The sequence below is a fragment of the Podarcis bocagei genome (assembly GCF_964188305.1).
Source record: "Podarcis bocagei genome assembly, chromosome: 10".
NCBI classification, from domain to species: Eukaryota; Metazoa; Chordata; class Lepidosauria; order Squamata; family Lacertidae; genus Podarcis; species Podarcis bocagei.
The window spans coordinates 1726713-1740451 of record NC_138135.1 but is presented as its reverse complement, the minus strand read 5'-3'; the positions used below and the strand labels follow the sequence as shown (position 1 = coordinate 1740451).

Sequence of the window (13739 nt, the reverse complement as noted above, 5' to 3'; positions counted from 1 at the left end):
GCCATCCCGAGCGGGGCGGGACTTAGCGCCCCGCTCGGGATGGCGGCGCAGAGCTGCGCTGGTCCCAGGAGCGCAGGCAGCTCTGCAGGGCCACCGGGAGCGGGGCGGAGCTTCTCCCCCGGCTCCCGGTGGCCGGGCAGAGCTGCGCTGGTCCCAGGAGCGCAGGCAGCTCTGCAGGGCCACCGGGAGCGGGGCGGAGCTTCTCCCCCGGCTCCCGGTGGCCGGGCAGAGCTGCGCTGGTCCCAGGAGCGCAGGCAGCTCTGCAGGGCCACCGGGAGCGGGGCGGAGCTTCTCCCCCGGCTCCCGGTGGCCGGGCAGAGCTGCGCTGGTCCCAGGAGCGCAGGCAGCTCTGCAGGGCCACCGGGAGCGGGGCGGAGCTTCTCCCCCGGCTCCCGGTGGCCGGGCAGAGCTGTGCTGGTCCCAGGAGCGCAGGCAGCTCTGCACGGCCACCGGGAGCGGGGCGGAGCTTCTCCCCCGGTTCCCGGTGGCCGGGCAGAGCTGCGCTGGTCCCAGGAGCGCAGGCAGCTCTGCAGGGCCACCGGGAGCGGGGCGGAGCTTCTCCCCAGGCTCCCGGTGGCCGGGCAGAGCTGCGCTGGTCCCGGGATTGCAGGCAGCTCTGCGCAACCCTCGGAGCCGGTCTCCCGAGGGTTGCGCAGAGCTTCCTGAAGCCTGGAGAGCGAGAGGGGTCGGTACACACCGACCCCCCTCGCTCTCCAGGCTTCAGCGAAAGCCTGCATTCGCCCCATAAGACGCAGGCACATTTCCCCTTCATTTTTGGAGGGGAAAAAGTGCGTCTTATGGGGCGAAAAATACGGTAACCTAATGTAACCTTTACGTTCCACCAGAAGCCTTTTTACTAGGTATAATAGGTGAAGAATTACCAAGAGATGACAAAAGATTTTTTATGTAAGCAACAACAGCAGCAAGAAAGCTACTAGCCCAGAGATGGAAGGAAGGAGAAGTCCCAACCAAAGAAGAGTGGCAGGTGAATCTGATGGAGTATGTGGAGATGGTGAAACTGACGGGGAAGATCTGAAACCAGGAAGATCAAGTATTTACTAAAGACGGGAGTAAATTTGCAATTTATTTAAAAGACCACCGTAAACAGCTAAAATCTTTGGCAGGGATGTAATGACATGCAATGTGGAATTATTTTTGATAATTATGGTTATTTAACAGATGGAGAAGGGTAAAAGATGTAGCAAATTTATTCTTAAACGTGGAATCTATGGGGGGAGGGGAGGGGGTCTGAAGGTTCAAAAGAACCTTGTATTTTAATGTATGAAATGGTTGTGTTAAATATGTACAAAATTATTTAAAAACCATTAAAAATTATCAAAAAAGAAGAAGAAAGAATTGGAAGGGACCTCAACGACCATCTAGTTCAGCCCCAGCAACGCAGGAATTTCCAAGAAAGCATCCCTAACAGCGTCTGTAACAGATGAGCATCCAACCTCCGCTTAAAAACCTGCAATGGAAGGAGAGTCTGCCACCTTCCAAGGTCACCCGCTCGGCTGTTGAGTGGCTCCTTCTGCCTAGTCTTCAGTCAAATCTCCTTTCTTGTCACTTGAAGCCATGGGTTCAAGTCCTTCCCCTCCAGAGGAGGAGAGAACAAGACCGGCTCCATTTCCCACGTTGACAGAGACTGGAGATCCTGGGAGGCAGCTGCCATGTCACTTCTGGGCCTCTTCTCCAGGCGGAATGGACCCCACTCCCTCAACCATTCCTCATCAGGCGAGGTTTCCAGATCCTCCATCGCCTTGGGCTCCCTCCTCTGCAGGAGGGGCTTGAAAGGGGGCAGACACCCCACCCCCACCCCACCTCTGCTTTCTTTCTTCACCCAGCCTCTCTGCCAGAGGGAAGGAGCTGAGAGCTGAGGGCAGCCCCCTCTGTTCTGGCAGCAAGAGCTTTTTGACTGACTCCCCCAGAAGGTGGCGGACTCCCCTTCCTTGGAGGTTTTTAAGCAGAGGTTGGGTGGCCATCTGTTACAGACGCTTTAGCTGAGATTTCTGCATCGCAAGCGGTTGGACTAGATGACACCCCCCCCCCCATGGTCAGAAGAGCATTATTTATTTACTGCACATTATCTTCTACCATTTCCCCCCAAGGAGCTCAAGACGGCTCCATGGTTCTCCACCTCCCACCCCCATTTTAATCCCCAAAACCACCCTGCAAGATAGGTTAGGCTGAGAGTCTGTGAATGGCTCACCCCCCCCCCATGCGCTTCATGGCTGAGTGTGGATTCGAACCCTGGTCTCTCCCAGGTTCTAGTCCGATACTCTTTCCCAACCTTTCTTACGGAACCTCCGGGTCCAGGCGCAGTCTATCTGCCATGGCTGCCCCAACAGTGATGAGAGCTGGACTGGCCCCCCAGGAGAGCTTTCATAGAATCCTAAAACTGTAGAGTTGAAAGGGACCGTGTGGGTCATCTAATCCAACCCCCTGCAATGCCCAACGTGGTTTGAACCCATGACCCAGAAATGAAATGCCTCATGCTATACCAACTGATGGCTTTGCTTGGACCTTCCGTTGCTCAGCCTCACGGACCCCCCCTCCCCACAGAGCCCCACGGAGCGCTCCGCCCTTTATCCTCGAAATCGCTCGCCTCCCCCGTCGACACATCGCAGCACCAGGAAACATATGGCGCAGGGACGTCTGCCATGGCACCCGGGACTCGATGCATTTGGAAGCCTTTCGGTCCTAATTAAATTGCAGATTTCCCCTCCTGCGTCTCCTCGACAACACGCCACCGGCGCCAAGCCTGCGGGGCGGGCCCAGGAAGCAGAGGCGGCTGGGCAGGAAGCTCCAGGAAGTGTTGGGCAGGTGTGGGGGGAGCAAATCTGGATGAGGAAGCTGGGGGGGGGGGATGAAGGCTGGGGGGGGCAGCCGTGGAACTGGAACCTAGCCGCTTCAAGCCTCTCCATCCCTTCCCGTGTTCCAGGGCACATTTGGCCCTGCTGAGAACCTCAGAAGGATCTCCTGGATCGGGCCAAAGGGGCCTGTGAGAAACCTGCAAGCAGGACTCGAACACAAGACGCGTCTCCCTCCCTCTGGTTTCCAGCAACTGGCCTTCAGAAGCTGCCTCCTCTATGGACAAAGAGAAAAGAAAGGGATTCTTCCCCCAGGCCAGAGAGGAAGGAATGTTTGCCTTGCCTGAGTTACTTTGTGGAGAATGCAGCTTGGCTCACTCTCTCGAGACGTCTCTCTCTCTGCACCTCTTTGCCTTCTGTACACATAGTGCACACACAGCGGTTGTTCCTTAGATTAAGGAGGAGGCCACAGAAGGGAGATGGGCTGTTCTCCAGGTTGTCTCTGGGTCAGGCCCATAAGCCTTCGGCAGAGCAGGCATGGAAGAGCAAGTCTCCAGTCCCTTGTAGCCAGACGATGCCGTGAAACGGGGCACTGTGGGAGTAGGGCCATGGTTAGGCAAACTAAGGCCCGGGGGCCAGATCCGGCCAAATTGCCTTCTCAATCCGGCCCACGGACGGTACAGGAATCAGCGTGTTTTTACATGAGTAGAATGCGTCCTTTTATTTAAAATGCATCTCTGGGTTATTTGTGGGGCATAGGAATTCGTTCTTTTTTCTTTCTTTCAAAATATGGTCCGGCCCCCCACAAGATCTGAGAGACGGTGGACCGGCCCCCTGCTGAAAAAGTTTGCTGTCCCCTGGGCGGTAGGCCATTATCCTGGGCTGGAGAAATGGCAAGCAGGATGACCAGGCCTGGTCTCCCACCTGAAGCAAAAGCAAACGCATAGAATGGTAGAGTTGGAAGGGACCCCCAAGGGTCATCCAGTCCAACCCGCTGCAAGGCAGGCGTCTCAGCTCTAGAATCCACGACAGACGGCCACCCAACCTCTGCTTAAAAACCTCCAAGGGAGGAGAGTTCACAGCCCGCCAAGGGAGACCCTTCCACTGCCAACCAGCTCTTAGCAGCAGAAAGTTCTTCCTGATGTTTAGGAACTCTGTTTCAGCTCATTCTGGGCCCTGACTGGGGGAAAGGTGGGATATAAAACAAGTAATTAAATAGCTAAATAACTGCCCAGGTGCCCATTGCCAGGGCCAGCGCTACAAAAGCAGGGATGCTCACCTCGCCTAACCTGCCTGCCTCATTTGCATATATTTGCATGCCCCCAAGTGGCTTTTCTCCAAGCTGTTCTTCCTCTCCAAATCATTTTTATTTTTTAAAGATCCCGTTACGCTCAAGTGGGGGCTGCAACCATGTACAGAGAAGCCTCGTGCCCAGTCTCCCCCCACCCGGTCGCACCAGGCTTCTCTGCCCTTTGCGTCAGAAGGAAAGGTGAAGCTCTCCACCTCAGGACGCAATTTAATCTTTCATTACCTGAGCCGCGGATGTCATTGATTCAATTTATTTCGAATTATGAACTGAACGGAAAATAGCCCCTCCGCCTGTACGTGGCCTTGTCTTCCTACGGACGAGAGCGGGTGCAGCGGGAAGCAATAGCAGGTCATGCCTTCACATTAACGGCGGAACCCCCCCACATTCCCTCCCATCAATACAGATCAGAAGTTCCCCTAGGAGAATGGGATGGGGGGGAGGAATGAGTGCTGAGCCTTTGTAATTAGGAGAGGCAAGGAGGGGTGAGTGTGGAGCGGAAAGAGTTAAGGCCTGGGGTTCCCAAACTTTTTTGGGGGGTCCCTTGTTTCCACAAACCCCATAAAAGGCAACTCTGCAGTTCTGTGACTCTATGAACGGCGGCTTGCACGACTCACCGAGGAAGATAATAACACCATAAAATTCAAAACAGAAGCGATTAATTGCGCATTTATTCAAAACCCAATTAAAACTATGTAGTTTAATTAATTCGACAAAATGGATGGGCTCGATCCAGCGATATGAGCTTTTCAAGGCCTGAGAGGCACTCACACCTCCAGCCCCTTCCCTGTCACCTAGCAGGTAATTCCACATATATGGCCCTCTGGGGGCGATGCCACCCAGTTTGGGGGTCCCTGGGTTAGGGGCTGAGCCAGAAAGACAGATCATTGACAGGTGATGGGGGACCGTGAGGAACTGTGTGTGTGTTTCAGACCCTGTCTTTCCGCACCGAGCCCCAAACCAGGAGGGGAGGCGGGGCTGCCCCCCAGGAACAGCCATAGAACTGGCTTAGAAAGAGTCCCACCTTCCCAGCCTTGGCCCCTTATTCTCCCCCAATAAGAAGAGATTGCAGGATCAGGCCAATAGCCCACCGGATCCAGCATCCTCTCCTCGCAGGCACCAACCAGATGCCCATGGTGGGAAACCTGCAAGCAGGATTTGAGCAGAAGAACAAATCTGTCTCCTTGGGGCTGTTGTAAACAAAAATCTGCCCTTTTCCCCTTTTGGGGTATCCAAGAGCCCTTATAGAGTCCTTACGTAGGTTCCCTATTGGTGGGAGAAAAGAACAGAGGCCAAGCAGAGAATATTGAGAAGCAAAGCAGCTCGTAAGCCTGATCTTTATTGATCTGTTGCAACAGGATCCTCACTCATCACACGCAGGAAAGGAGGAGGACCCAGAACAATGGCGCGCAAGGCCTTATATAGACATTTTAAATTCCCTGCCCTGGAGCTCCAGACCACCCCTCCATACATCATACATACATCACAGAAGGGGTGTAACCCAAGACCACCCCCCAGAAACATCATACCTACATCACAGAAAAGGTGGTCTACAGCAGAAATCTGAGTGCTTTGTTTACCTTCTGTCTGCCAGGTTACCTTTTTAATGGTCACTTGATTGGATTGCCTGGGGAGCCTGGCCAGTCTTTTGTAGTAATAAATACTTAGTTCCTTGGCCAGGTCACAGGCTGACACCCTATTCATATCTTAAATGTGCCCTTGAGACAGGATTTGTGAAGGAAAAGACAATGGGGAAGCTTTTCCATTTTCCTTTGACCTTGCAGAGAAAACATTTGGGAATCAAAAATGGTTTCAGGTCGGTCTTCCTGTGCTGATCTATGTACATACTTGGTTGGTACACTTATGAATATTTAACATATATCCAAGACCCTTGAGAGTCCCATGGACTGCAAGAAGATCCAACCTATCCATTCTGAAGGAAATGAGCCCTGAGCGCTCACTGGAAGGACAGATCCTGAAGCTGAGGCTCCAAGACTTTGGCCACCTCATGAGAAGAGAAGACTCCCTGGAAAAGACCTTGATGTTGGGAAAGATGGAGGGCACAAGGAGAAGTGGATGACAGAGGACGAGATGGTTGGACAGTGTTCTCGAAGCTACCAGCATAAGGGAGGCAGTGGAAGACAGGAGGGCCTGGCGTGCTCTGGTCCAGGGGGTCACAAAGAGGCGGACATGACTAAACAACTCAACAACAACAACAGATCTCAAAATTCCTATCACAGGGAGGGAGTTCCATGGTCTAACTGTGCAAGGAAGAACTTTCTTTTCTTCATCCCGAACCTTCCCACATTTCAGCTTCATGGACAAACTTCTTTCTCTGTTGCTGAACTGTGCCCGGGGGGAGGGGTGCTCTCCCCGGAAGCATATGGGAGTGTTCCAGGCGGCTGAGATGTTCAGGGACCTTGGCAGCCGGAGCCAGCTGTTTGTTCTCTGATTCGCCTCCGTGCCCCTGGATGTGTGTGTGTGTGTGTGTGTGTGTGTGTGTGTGCGTGCGTCAGCAAAAGGGGAGGGGGCGCCAGCAGGCACCCACCGGCTAGGCTGCGCCACCCTCTTGGCCTCGGAGAACAGCACGGCTGATAGGGCCTCCCTGGTTCGAGGTGCTCTGCTCCCCCCTCCCTCTGGGCGACTGCTGTTCTCACCCAGCCAAGGAAAACACTTCCTCACGAGAAGGACCCGGGCTTCTGCACACCCACCATAAACCAGCCGGCCTGACCTGCTGAGGCTTGACCGTGTCTGGGCTGGCAAGGGACATTGAACAGGCTGCCAGGTCATTGCAAAATCCCTGCGCTTTTGAGAGCTGCCATTGCTCATTTTCCAAAAAGGCCTGAATTAAGGGTTCTTCAAGGGTCCTGACCCTCCAGCAGCAACGCGTCCTTCTCGCTCCGTACAGCCCCCCACCCCCGACTTTGGCCAACATTTGCTGCTGTTATGAGAATTATAAAGTCTAAGATATAAAATAAATGTACCCGGCAAACACATACATATATAAACCCCACGTCTTAAACAGTATAGGAAAACAGCCCTAAAGCCATTTTGACTCTTTCAGTGACCTCAGCTATTCCTCTGCAGTTTGTATGGAAATGGGAAAAGCCTCCCCATTGTCTCTCTGCTCACAAATCCTGCCTTAAGAGCACATTTAAGATATGACTGTCCGCCCTCCCTTCCCCACAGGCGGGTGGGGTTTGCGGCACCAAGCAGGGCTCACCGGGGGGGGGGGGGTGCCTCCCATCTGCTTGGGCCGGCCTTTGACCTGCCCTTGTCAGGGAGGACAGTGGATGGCCAGACGGGGGGTGGGACTAAGGCCAAAGAAAAGAGGATGACCCCCTTGTCCAAGCCTCTTTGGTGTTCTTCCTTACAGGATCAAGATCATCTGGAGTGTGTCCTGGCAGCCAGATTGAGGTAAGTAACCGGCCTTTTTGCGTTTTACTCTGGCACAGACAGGGTTTAGTGTGTGTGCCCGCAATAGGGCAAGCCTGTGACCTGGACTCAGGAATTAAGTATTTGTCACCACAAAAGAATGGCCAGTTTCTCCAGGTAAGCCCAGGAACAGGTTTCCTGCCAGACAGAATTCTGCTGCAGACAGCCCCTTCTGTGATGGATGGTTGATGTATTGGGGGGGGGGTGGTCTTGGGCTGCAGGGTGGGCAATTGCGAAACTCCATATAAGGGCTTGCGCACCATTGCTCTGGGTTCCTCCTCCCTCCTGCGTGGGGTGAGTGAGGACCCTGTTGCAACAGTTTAATAAAGATCAGGCTTACTAGCCGCTTTGCTTCTCAATATTCTCTGGTTGGCCTCTGTTATTTTCTCCTACTGATAGAGAACCTACATAAAGACTCTACACGGGCTCTTGGGTACCCCATAAGGGAAATGGATGATGTCCCCGGGCCAGATTTAGAAGGTGATCAGGCCGGATCCGGGCCCTGGGCCTTAGTTTGCCTTACTCATGGGCTAAGCAGACATGCAGACCCCTTCACCCCTCCCCTCCCGACTGCAGCCTCCCAAGGCTGCTTTTCATTAAGGCAAAACAGAAAAAAAGCTCCTGTCATTACATGGGTTTGCGCAAGCTGCTTCCAGTTTGCCCCCCAGGTCATCTTGTCTGGAGCTGAAACAGATTTCAGAGAAATATAAACCCCTGGAAAACGCTCTTTCTCGAGTGCATTTACTTGCGGTGATTTGCTTTTATTTCTTCCTGATTCCATTTTTAAAAGTACATTCCCAATTATGGATGCTGGCAGGTCTCTGTGCTGCTGCGAATGCGGGGGGACGGGGGGACGGACAGACGGGGGGATAGGGAGGAGTTTGTCAAGGTGATCCTTAACGTTTTTTTCACCTGGGAGCTTTCTAAAGAGCCCTTTCTAAATTAAACTTCAGAAGAACAGCATTTGGAAAAAAACTTGACATTTCGGATGCGGATTTCAACATGTTGCAAACGAAAAAAGGCAATTTGCTTTTCTCATTTGAGCGAGCCGCTCCCCAGCTGAATGTGTGTGGGGGGGCACCTCCCTCCTGCTGGGTTTTTGCCAAAGCAAGTGTGGCCGCTCAGGAGAAGGACAGACAGGAGGCATTCCTGGTGCCACAGGACAAGTTCTCTGGGTCCTCCAGTGAGATTCAGCCACATGCCAGCAAAGTCGGGTTGCACTGGGAGGTTGCACACCCTAAACCTGCTTGCCACATCACCTGGCCTCCCCATAAGGAAATCCTGGGGAAGCCTCATTCAATAGCCGTGTCCTCAGATCTCCCTGGAAACAAGGCAGGTGTCAGGGACTGGCTGGCCATGGACGGCACCAGCCGAGGAACCCCCAAGGGAAGCCCCAGAGGAGGAAGGCTCAGAGGGTGCAGGGAGAAGATGGTGGCAGGAGGGGCTGGATGCTGAAGGGGCAACAGGGCTTTGGGGGAGCAGAGAGCAGGTCAGACTCCGAGGTTGAAGCAGAGGAAGGGGCCCAAGAGGCAGCTGAAGAATCCAGGGAGTCTCCTTCTGCGGTGTTACTGGAATTTATGTAAAGGTGGCGGGGCTGTTGCCCCTCCAGCAGACATCATACGGTAAAAAGGTAAAGGACCCTTGGACGGTGAAGTCCAGTCAAAGGCAACTATGGGGTTGTAGTGCTCATCTCGCTTTTCAGGCCAAGAGAGCTGGCGTTTGTCCACAGACAGCTTTCCGGGTCATGTGGCCAGCAGGACTAAACCGCTTCTGGCGCAACAGGACACTGTGACAGAAGCCAGAGCGCACGGACATGCCGTTTACCTTCCCGCCGCAGTGGTACCTATTTATCTACTTGCGCTGGTGTGCTTTTGAACTGCTAGGTTGGCAGGAGCTGGGACAGAGCAATGGGAGCTCACTCCATTGCAGAGATTCACACCGCTGACCTTCTAATCAGCAAGCTCAAGAGGCTCAGTGGTTTAGACCACAGTGTCACCCGCATCATACACCTCTACCCTGCCCCTGACTACCAAAATCAACACAATCACTCCTGCAAATGTCCCCACAAAACACTTCATCACAGTTTTTCCTATCTTTATTCTGCTGCAGAATACCAAATGCAACAGTTCACTGATAAATGTATCTATGTACTGGCTCACTGGGAAAACTTCAGAAATTCATATAAAATCGCTCCAGTGTGGATTTGTGCCACTCCACTGTTTAGGAAAGGAATGGCTACCAAGGGGGGAGTCTGGGATGTGGGCAGCCCTAATCCCTCAAGCCTGAGACCACTACTCAGCCGCCTCTTGCACAAGAGGTAATCACTGGCAAATGGGTGCCAGACAGGTAGTCATCCCCCAGACAATAGCAGACCCTCCAGGAATGGATTCGGTTCTCAGCTCAGGACAAAGGAGTGTGATTAGCTTGACCAGAAAAAACAGGAACTTGTAAATATTTCTTTTGTATCACCTGAAGGGTGTGAGGTGGAGGGCAAGGGAGAAATGCGGGCAAACCTTATGAGCCGGTTTCTGCCAAAGCAGCCCCAACTCTCCCCCTTTGTGACATATGTATGATGTATGTATGATGCTTCACCAAAGGTGTTTATTTCCACCCTCCCTTCCCTACAGGTGGGTGGGGTTTGTGGCACCAAGTGGGGCTCACCTGGACAGGTGCCTCCCACCTGCTTGGGTTGGCCTTTGACCCGCCCTTGGCCAGGGAGGACAATGGATGGCCAGCCGGGGGTGGGGCTAAGGCCAAAGAAAAGAGGCTGACCCTTTTGACCAAGCCCCACTTGGTTTTCTTCCTTCCAGGATCATCTTCCAGGTTGCAGGACTTGTGAGCAACCAGGTTGAGGTAAGTATTTTGCTTTGTTTGTTACAGGCTGCTTGCCAGCCTTCCTTGGTTGTTTTTCAGTGGCGGTGGCACTGGGGAGGGGCTGTAAGCCCCCTCCATGGTCATTGCTTGCCATGGGGATGCCTTGCTGGGCCCGAGAGGGCGGCGGGTGCCCCAGTCATAGGCCGCATGGCGGCCTTTTTATTTTGGTGGCAGCGCTGGGGAGGGGAATTGGAAAAGGGGAAAAGGAAGCATCTCTTTATTCAGGGCTTCTTCCTGCTTCTTCTGTGTGGTGGGTGGGAGTCCTGTTGCAACAGTTTTTAATAAAGACCAGGCCTACTGGCTGCTGTTTTGCTCCTATATTCCTGACTGGTGTCTTTGGCAGTCCCAGTGGGCCCATGGATTTTCCTATAACACCAAGAATGTGCAGGATATTGAGGAGCAGAGACCAGAGGTGTGCAGACAAAGTTTGAGACAGTTTGGCAAACATTTGGGAGAGGAGGGTCCTTCCGAAGGGTGGGGGGCAGGGACCTCCAGTCCTGGCAACTGCTCCACAGAAGCCAGGCCTGCAGAGCTGGAAGTGGCTTCCCCGAACAGTTAACTTCACTGACAACAGAGCCCTGCGTTTTCTCTGCTGACCTGCGTCTGACTTCAGCCCCGACAGCAGGAGGAATGGCCCATGAGCAGGTCTCTTGTCCGCTCAGCCCAGAATTGCCTCCTTCCTCTCCTCCTGGTTGCGGGTCTTGAGCAGAATCTGCTACGGGAGGCTGGCAGGTGGCAGCTTCTGCATGCGGATCATGCGCTCTTTTAATGCTCCACGCATCTTTTACAGTCTGCCTGGTGCTTCCTTTACATCCTTCACAGTCTGCCTGGCTTGTCAACAGCCTTTGCAGATGGGGAGCCAAGCCTGGAGAGAGAGATATGATGGAGGAGAGACTTGGAATAATAGAACTGAGTGGTTAGGAGGGGCCCCCAGGGGTCATCCAGCCCAACCCCATGCATCTAAAGCATCTATAGCAGATGGCCATCCAACGTCTGATTTCCTCAGCCTGGCACTCTTTGGCTGTTCGGGGCTAGAAATCCAATCAGCCGCAACATTCGTAATCCTGGGCTGGCAGGAGGTCCATGAATGGTGGGGGACTTGAAGCATATCCATATGAATAATAATAATAAAAAAACCTCACACACAATCACAGGCATAAAACGAAGAATTAAAACAGAGGCCAAGTGATTGTTTCCAAATCCTGAAGAGCTACACAGAGCATTGCCTTGAACATTCAGTTTAGCTTGCCTTGAACATTCAGGGCACTTACTTGCAAGGCTCAGGATAGAGCAGTCATGTTAAAGCAGCAGCATTTGACTGCTTTGCTACTGACACTCAGACAAAGGATCTGGGATACAACCCTCGGGGCTGAGGTTCCAAGAAAATAATTGACAGCTTATCAAAAGCAAATCTTCAGAAACGCTTTGAAATGGTAAATGATCAAGGGCCTGGGAACCGAGACTTAGGAGGAGGTTGGGTATCTTCAGCCTGGAGAAGAGAAGACGGAGAGGTGATTTGATAGCCATCTTCAGATACCTGGAGGGCTGTCACATGGAAGACGGAGCCAGCTTGCTTTTCATTAACATGCTATGGTTTCCTAAATGTGTTTGCGAAGGAGAGGGTATGGGTTTGTTTTCGTTTCATTCGGTATTTTGTATTCTTGTTTTGCATTTTTCTGTTGTGAAAAATACAGCGATGGGGAGTATACAAATTTAATAAATCCATATGAAGGACATTATACAAATGTATAACAACGACAATTTGTCCCACTCCAGAGGGCAGGGCAGGGAATCAAATGAGCCAGTTTGACGTAGTGGTTAAGAGCGGTGGACTCGTAATCTGGTGAACTGGGTTCGCTTCCCCGCTCCTCCACATGCAGCTGCTGGGTGACCTTGGGCCAGTCCAGTCACACTTCTCTGAAGTCTCTCAGCCCCACTCACCTCACAGAGTGTTTGTTGTGGGGGAGGAAGGGAAAGGAGAATGTGAGCCGCTTTGAGACTCCTGAAGGGGAGTGAAAGGCGGGATATCAAATCCAAACTCTTCTTCAAATTACAAGGAAGGAGATTCTGAATATGCATTAGGAAGACCATTTTAATGGCAAGAGTCATTCAGTGGTGGAACCGACTCCCTCAGCAGGTGGCAAGCTCTCCTTCATTGGAGGTTTTTCAACAGAGGTTGGAAGGCCATCATTCAGGGGATTCCATAGCTGTGATTTATGCATTGAAGGGGGTCAGGCTAGATGACCCCTGTGGTCCCTGCACTCTATGATTCTATGAGGTTTTCTCTCCCCCATCTGATTTTTCCAGTCTGCCCATTCTGATTTTGAATGAGAAGTGTTCAGCTCCATAGTCCAAGCACTTTAGCATCCCTTGGCATCCCTTGATTTTGGCAGGCTTAGAAGTCTCAGAAGACGTCAGCAGTCAAGTACTAAACATCAGCGGATGTCATTCATCAAATGTTCATCAATAGATATTGAACCTTGAAATCAAGTATCATTGGGTGTCAAATACAGACATCTTGTCCCTGGAAACCAGAGACTATCTGGAGAACGACTCCAGCCGTTTCAAAGAAGGTTTTGGAGGAGTGATTTTGGGAGGAAGTTCAAGGTTTACTGAGAGCCCTTTGGGAAGATGACAATTCTCTTTCTGTTAGCAGAGACCAGCCTTAAGCTGCCTCATCCCTATAGCAGCCTGGGATGCTGGAAGCATCAGGACAGATTAAGGTGCTTCTTCATGCAGCACATAGCTTAGTGTTGTCGACACAAACTGGCAGCAGCTGTTCTCCAGGGTTTCAGACAGGGATGCCATCCCATTCCAACCTAGAGGCTTCACCCAGCGGAGACTGAGCCTCGAACCTTCTACAGTGGTACCTCGATTTTCAAACGTAATCTGTTCTGGAAAACCGTTTGAGATCCAGAACTTTCAAAAACTGAAAACTCAGTACAGAAAACTCAATATGGAAAACTCAGTACAGAAGCCGTGTGGCATGTTCGACTTCTGAGGCACATTTGAAAACTGAAGCATTTACTTCTGGGTTTACGATGCTCGAAAACCGAGACATTTGTCAATGGAGACGTTTGAAAACTGAGGTACCACTGTATATTCAAAGTGAGTGCCTAAACACTGAGCCCTTTCCCATGCTGGACGTGAGGGTGTCATAGACACCTGCCATTGGAAGAAGATTCCTTCTGGCCTTTATCAAGACCCTTTTGGCTGGGGGCCTTGCTAGTAATAATAATAATATTTTTATATTTATACCCCGCCCTTCCCGGTTCAGAAAACCTGGCTCAGGGTGGCTAACAACAAATTTAAAA

General features: G+C 52.1%; 1 long non-coding RNA gene across 1 annotated transcript; it reads left to right on the top strand.

The window, feature by feature from the left end:
* The first annotated feature begins 10171 nt into the window (after positions 1–10171).
* LOC308596379 lies at positions 10172–11600 on the top strand. The gene is made up of 2 exons (XR_014012503.1): positions 10172–10404; positions 11216–11600. It is a non-coding gene; the product is annotated as an uncharacterized lncRNA (long non-coding RNA).
* Positions 11601–13739: the final 2139 nt, after the last annotated feature.